Below are 7,437 nucleotides of genomic sequence, written 5' to 3'. Positions count from 1 at the left end.
GGCCGGGTACGCCTGCTGCTATCAGGGACCTCAGCCTCCTCGTCCGAACTTTGGGTCAGAGAGCCACTGCTTTCTACAGGTTCGTATTCTGACCCGCTGGATTCATCAGATGAGGGTTCCCACTCCTCATCCGACTGGGTCAGAAGCCTGTAGGCCTCTTCAGAAGAATACCCCCTGTTAGACATGTGGGCAACTAAATTTCGGGGTATTCCCTGAGACTACCCAAGAAAAAAAAAAGCAAGCCTGTCTTACAAATGGGAGGCTAGCGAAGTACCGGAGGCTGCTGCGGTTGATAAAAAATATCAAAACAGATTTTTTTATCGCCGCAGTGCATGTAAAGTGAATGTGCAGCGATCAAAAAAAAAAATTTTTTTTTGTCACTGCGGTGGGGCGGGCGTGGGTGTACGCACGTGTGGGCGACCGATCAGGCCTGATCGGGCAAACACTGCGTTTTGGGTGGAGGGAGAACTAAAGTGACACTAGTACAATTATAGATCTGACCGTGATCAGTTTTGATCACTTCCAGATACTATAAAAGTACAAATGCTGATTAGCGATACGCTAATCAGCGAATAACGGACTGCGGTGCGGTGGGCTGGGCGCTAACCGATCCCTAAACTACATAACCAAGGGGCCTAAACTATACTGAAACCTAACGGTCAATACCAGTGAAAAAAAAAAGTGACAGTTTGCACTGATCACTTTTTTCCTTTCACTAGTGATTGACAGGGGCGATCAAAGGGGTGATCAAAGGGTTAATTGGGGTGATCTGGGGGCTAAGTGTGGTGTAGTGGGTACTCACAGTGATGTGTGCTCCTCTGCTGGAACCAACCGACTGATGTGGGGTTAAATGGCTGCTGATTGGATTTTTTAAAAATCAGCAGCCTGCCAGCCAATGATCGTGGCCGGCAGGCTGCTGACGAAATACTTTGCTTCGAAATGCCGGCCCGCGATGCGCATGCGCGGGCCGGCTGTGACGTAATCTCGCGTCTCGCGAGAAGACGCGCCGATGCGTCCAGGAGGAACAAATCAACCACCTCCCGGACGCATCGGTGCGTACAGCGGTCGGGAGGTGGTTAAAGGGCATCTGTCAGCAGTTTTGTCCCTATGACACTGGCTGACCTGTTACATGTGCACTTGGCAGCTGAAGGCATCTGTGTTGGTCCCATGTTCATATGTGTCCGCATTGCTGAGAAAAGTGATGTTTTAATATATGCAAATGAGCCTCTAGAAGCAATGGGGGCGTTGCCATTACACCTAGAGGCTCTGATCTCTCTGCAACTACAGTGCCCTCTCCATTTCGAATGACAGGACCAGGCATGATGATGTTTTAACTGCCTGGCCCTGTCAATCAAAGTGCAGAGGTTTGGGCGGATGCAGAGAGAGAGAGAGAGAAGCCTCTAGATGTAAAGGCAATGCCCTTGTTGCTCCTAGTGGCTCATTTGCATATATTCAAACATAATTTTTATCAGCAATGCGGACACATATGAACATGGGAGCAACACAGATGCCTTCAGCTGCCAAATGCACATGGGCAGTCAGTTTCATAGGCACAAAACTGCTGACAGATGCCCTTTAAAGGGAAAGTGTCATCCATTTTTTTTTCAAAGAGGAACTTTCATCTGTTTTACATATAGGAGCTAAATACCTGTACTTGGGGGGTACCTGCACTGCCACCCAGTTTTTTTTGTTTGTTTTTTAAACATTGCCCCTGGCACCTTCTCCTCCCTGTTCCGATGCTCAGTGTTTGCATACTGAGCATGAGAACTTCAGGAGGGCGCAGTGACGCCCCACTGCGCCCTCCTGAAGTTCTCATGCTCAGTATGCAAACACCGAGCATCGGAACAGGAAGGAGAAGGTGCCAGGGGCGATGTTTAATAAAAAATAAAACTGGGTGGCAGCATCAGCGCAGGTACCACCCAAGTACACGTATTTAGCTGCTATAAGTAAAAACAGATGAAAGTTCCTCTTTAAGATTAAATACTTTTGTCAATTTTTTTTTCACTTATCTGGAAATATGAAAAATTAAATAATAATATTTCATATTTCCCACTGTTGACCAGCAGAGGAAGCTAACATGAAAAAGTGGTGAATTCAAGCTAAGAGTGCATTCACACGACCGTAAGTGTTTTGCGGTCCGCACATGGCCGAAGCTATATAGAGAATGCCTATTCTTGTCCGTGGTTGTGGACAAGAATAGCACATGCTCTATATTTTTTGTGGGGCCACGGAACAATGGATGCGGATAGCACACTGTGTGCTGTCCGCATCTTTTGCGGCCCCATTAAATAGATGGCTCCGCACCCATTCCGCAGAATTGCTGAATGGATGCGGACCCATTTATACGGTCGTGTGAATGCACCCTAACTGTAATCTGGTTGCTACAAAATTGGCTTGGCCCTCTCCTTGATGGTGACCTCACACTTCCCCTCATGACTGTGTGCAAAAGGAAGTCTTTTCAATACCGCTGTGGAGCACCATTTTGTTGGTGTCTACACAGCAGTAAAGTCCAGTGAAATTTCTGGACATTGTGGAATATATCATAGCTGTTCTCTTTATAATGCACAGTGAAGTGTATCTACGATGTTTTGTGTCAAATCCATGGCACAGTGTCCATATGGCAGCTGTGGGGATTCGCTCTGGTAGTTAGAACTAGCGGATGCAGTATACTGTATCGCGAAACACAGGTGGCTTTATGTTTTTTCACACACAAGGAAAGTCCATAAACAATAAAATTCACCTTTTCTCCTGGATGTTAATCCACACCCTGTTAGCAGTTCAGCCTCATCAAGTCCATAGGCGGCCTCTTCGCCTTTAGAGGGGCCTGAGTCCTCCAGCCCAGCTCAAACTTCAAATTCTGAGCTCCACTGTCAGAGGGAGGTAAATCCACACACCTGGCAGTGCTCGCTGGTTTTTATGCCTGGCAAAACCCGGCCTGGAACATGGGGAGTAGTCACCCACCCAGCACTTTGACTACTCCCAGTAAGAGCCATCCCAGATCAGCTATGACAGCCATGCTAACTCTCAAGGTGTCATTTAGCAATAGCTGCTGCTGACACATAAAATACCAACTCTTACTTCACCGAGGCCAGGAACCTCGGTGACACATACCTTCCATCCACGATGATTCCAGTTACCTTCTTACATACACCCATTTGTTCAACCCTGAGGAGGTAAACACCTGCCATACAATATACCCGAGACAGGGCATCCGCGTTTCCCTGCAACCATCCTGCCATATGTTCCACGGAGAACTTAAAGTTCTGTAAGGACAGGAACCACCTGGTGACTCTGGCATTTCTCTCTTTGGCCTGGCTCATCCACTTGAGAGGGGAGTGGTTAGTCACCAGGCGGAACTTTCTCCCCAACAAATAGTAGCGGACAAACTTGAGTGTCCACTTGATAGTCAGGCACTTTCTCTCCACTATATACCTGGTTTCGGCTGGGGTGAGCTTGCGGCTTAAAAAGACAACTAGATGCTCCTCCCTGTTGACTTCCTGAGAGAGTACAGCTCCGAGGCCTACTTCAGAGGCATCTGTCTGTACAACGAACTCCCTATTGAAGTCGGGCATCACGAAAATCGGTGACCCACACAGGGCCGAATTCAAAGTGGAAAAAGCCTCTTCCTCCCGCTCATCCCAGCGAACCATCACTGATTTTCATCCCAAGAGCTCTGTCAAGGGTGTAGCTATTGTGGCAAAGTGGAGAACAAATCTCATGTAATAGGCTATCATTCCTAGGAACAACTTTACTTGTTTAGTGGTGACAGGTAGGGGACAATTTCTTATCGCCTCTATTTTGTTTACTTAGGGTTTGATCACTCCGCGACATACTCCAGGTATTTTGTCTCCTCTAACCCTATCATGCATTTTTTTCTGGGTTAGCGGTTAATTCAGATTTTCAAAGGGAGTCTACTACAGCCTGCACTTTGGGCAGGTGACTTTCCCAGTCGGTATTGTGGATGACAATATCGTCCAGGTAAGCTGAAGCGTACAGACAATGTGGTCGCAGCACAATGTCCATTAGCCTTTGGAAAGTGGCGGGAACACCATGCAGACCAAAGTGTAACACCTTATACTGGTACAGCCCCTCCGGTTTGATGAAGGTCATTTTCTCTTTGGCAGCCTCCGTTAAGGGTACCTGCCAGTACCCTTTGGTGAGGTCCAAAACAGAAAAATAGTGGCCTTGTCCTAAACTCTAAATCAGCTCGTCTACCCGGGGCATGGGATACGCGTCAAACTTAGATACCTCGTTTAATTTTAAAAAATCGTTACAAAACTGCAATGTCCCGTCCGGTTTGGGTATCAGTACTATAGGGCTGGACCACTCACTTCTAGACTCCTCGATGATGTCTAGTTGCAGCATTAGTTGTACTTCCTCAGAGATGGCCTGTCGCCGAGCCTCGGGTACCTGGTATGGTTTCTTTCTTTCTTTCTTATCTTTGTTACATGGTACAATTGATATGCAATGACAATGAAAACAACAAGGGCAACAAGCCCACGGGTCACAAAACTGCATGAAATGTTAGAGTAGAGTTACATGATAATAAAGCATATGATAAAGTAGTTATTAAAGCTGACAGGTATAAATTGGGACAGAGCTTCCGAATATAAGTGAAAGTGCAGGAAAAAGAGGCATGGGCGGGAGTCTAACGGGGCGCCAAGAGACAAGTCCCTCAGAAACGCTTATTTGAGCGTTACTGTGTGAGGCGTGTAATATTAGAGTGGTCCTTGGACCAAGTAAACCATGGCGAACAAATGTCCAGGAATTTGTCGTGGAAGAGGCTCTCCCAGCTTGACAGCTACTCCATCCTGATTTCCTGAATCCTCTGGATCCTGCCCACCAGTGTAGGTGCGCTTACCGACAGCCAGTTTAGTGGAATGAGCAATTTAGCGGCAGCTAATAGGTGCGAGATCAGGGATCCAGTATACGGGGATAGTGGGTGTTGTGCAAATTGAAGAAAGCCATGGGAGGAGTAATGGGAGTGTCTACGGAACAAATTTGTTGTATGGCCAAGGAGACTGACTTCCAGAAGGGGCTAAATTTTTTTACAGGACCACCATATGTGGAAGGCTGTGGCAATTTCGGTGTAGCATTTCCAACAAGTAGGTGATGTTGAAGGGTCTATTCTATGCAATTTGTCAGGGGTGCGGTACCAGTGTGTAAGCAGCTTGTAGGCATTCTCCTGTATCCTGATACATCTCGAGGACCCATGACAATGCCTAAGGATCCTCGTGACTTTGTCAGCTGAAAAAGTGAGACCCAATTCCTCCTCCCATGCTCGTATAAAATGGGTCTCGCCCTCTGCATCAGCGTCAAGTATTTTGTTGTACAGAAGTGAGATCAAACGTCTGTGAGGGGCCCGAGATTCCCGGATGGCATCGTACCAGAAAGGGCTGTAATCCCGTTGTGCAATATTTATATACTGCTGGCAGATATTAGAAAAGTGAGTATAATGAAGGTAAGACCAGTTTGAGGCTCGATACGATGTCTGGAGGTCCAACAACGAAGGAACCACCCAACCCCTAAGTACATCTGTAACATCCCAGAGTTATGTTACTAAACTCTTTTTCCCGGCTACTATTTGTTGGTAACATGTGCCTTGTCATCTAATGTGATTTTATTTGATATTCCTCACAAATGTGCATTTTCTAAGCCTGTTACATGTATTTGCTGTAATTTCCATGTACACCAGCAGGTGGCAGCAATGTTTAGCAAGGCCTTAGTGTCAGTTTAGTGTTTCTAAACTGGAATAGTACATTCCAGTTTAACTTCCCCTCTATGAGCAGAAGTGGTCTGGCCCATGTCCTGTCTCATGGGGAGGAAAGGAAGTTAATGTTTAGTGTTCCAGCCACCCCGGCTAGGGGAAGGCTGTGCAAGTAGGAGCTCCCAGAGATAGGGATCCCAAGCCAGGATCTTGTCTCGGTTGAGACCAAAGATCTTCATTCCCAGTCTGAGCCTTCAGCCTCAACTGGTGGCAAGCAATCAGCCACCTCCAGAACTCCAGGATGAACCATTCCCTGTGAGCATAACTGTGCGTACCATCCAGAAGCCAAATTCCTTCTCAGCTAGTCAGTCCCATACACAGCAGAAAACAGATTCCTGCCACATATTACAGAGCCATAAGCAGACGATTAATCCTGCAAGAGAGCTCCAGGCACATGCTAGATGCAGAAGAGATATTGATCCCTGCCATACATTGTCAATACCTGCTGGGACCCAAGGACTATTGCTGTATCTCATGTGGATTAATGCTGCCACCAAAGTAAAGACAAGTTGAATTTTATATTAAGACACGGAGGCTCATATTGCTTAACTCTTTCTTTGCTGAAAAAACAGCAGCAAAGAAGACAAACAGAAAACATTTCTCCAATGAGAATATAACTCCCTCCCCCTTAGTCCCCTATAAAGGGACCTCCTTCATATCTCCACTTCCTCTTTCTTTGCTGTTGCTGTTCAGTTAAGTACCCCACCACAGTCCTCTGGGGCTGTGGGTGGGATTTGTCTAATTATATTGATAATTTTTTATGTTCTATAGCTTATTTTCGGTTATTTTACACTGCTGCTCCTTCCTTGGGATTGTGTCCTTGGGATTGTGCCTTTTTCCCCCCGTAGTTTTCCTCTTGGGGGTTAATTACCCTCATATTTCCTTCTTTTATATCTTTACCCTCTTTCCGGTTCTTATCTGCCCCTTTTTCTTCCTGGGGGGGAAAGTTTCCCCCTCCGGTGGTTTCTGGACAGTCTCTCCGGCACCCTTTCATCTTGTTTCTTCTTATGGCCTTCTTCTCTGCGATCCTGGTATCGCGAGAGTTCCGCGGCCATCTTGGATTGCGCCCGAAGTCTCGCGATCATTCTCCCTTCTGTGCTCTGGTCACCTTCGGCGTCCGAGATCTCGCGAGATTTCGGACGCCATAGTGCCTGCTGCCAACGGTCACCTTGTTCTGCCGCTACTGTCCGGTTTGATTATTAGCCTCTGGGTTCTGCGATTAGTATTTACCCTCTCTATTTTAGGTATAGTTAATCTATTATCCCATTCTTTCCAACGCCACTGGGGTCTTTTGCATCATGTCCCTGGTTCCAGCCCCCTCTGCTTTGCTGATAAGCAGCCCCACTCTGGAGGCTAACCTTGCTGCCGCCGTACCCCAGGCGGTGCTCCCTCCCGGGGCAGCTATTCCTCCTACGGCAGATGCCCAGGCTAGGGCTTTACAGCAGTCCATTTCGGACGCCATTTTGTCCGCAATGGGCTCCGTTTCCTAAGCCCTCACCAGCTCCCTGTCTCAGTGTCCTGTCCTGTTTGGTGACCCCTTTTTTTAAGGAGCTGGGGAAATTTGTGGGCACATTTACGGCCCTTGATAAGGCGCAAACCACTATGCGCAAGGTTTATAGTAACCGGGTTTCCTCCACGGCCGGCAGTTCAAGGGGCCGTCTGGCCGGCCG

The sequence above is a fragment of the Bufo gargarizans genome, chromosome 2 (assembly GCF_014858855.1).
Source record: "Bufo gargarizans isolate SCDJY-AF-19 chromosome 2, ASM1485885v1, whole genome shotgun sequence".
NCBI lineage: Eukaryota > Metazoa > Chordata > Amphibia > Anura > Bufonidae > Bufo > Bufo gargarizans.
The sequence above is the reverse complement of the archived record's forward strand: the minus strand, read 5'-3'. Positions refer to the sequence as shown.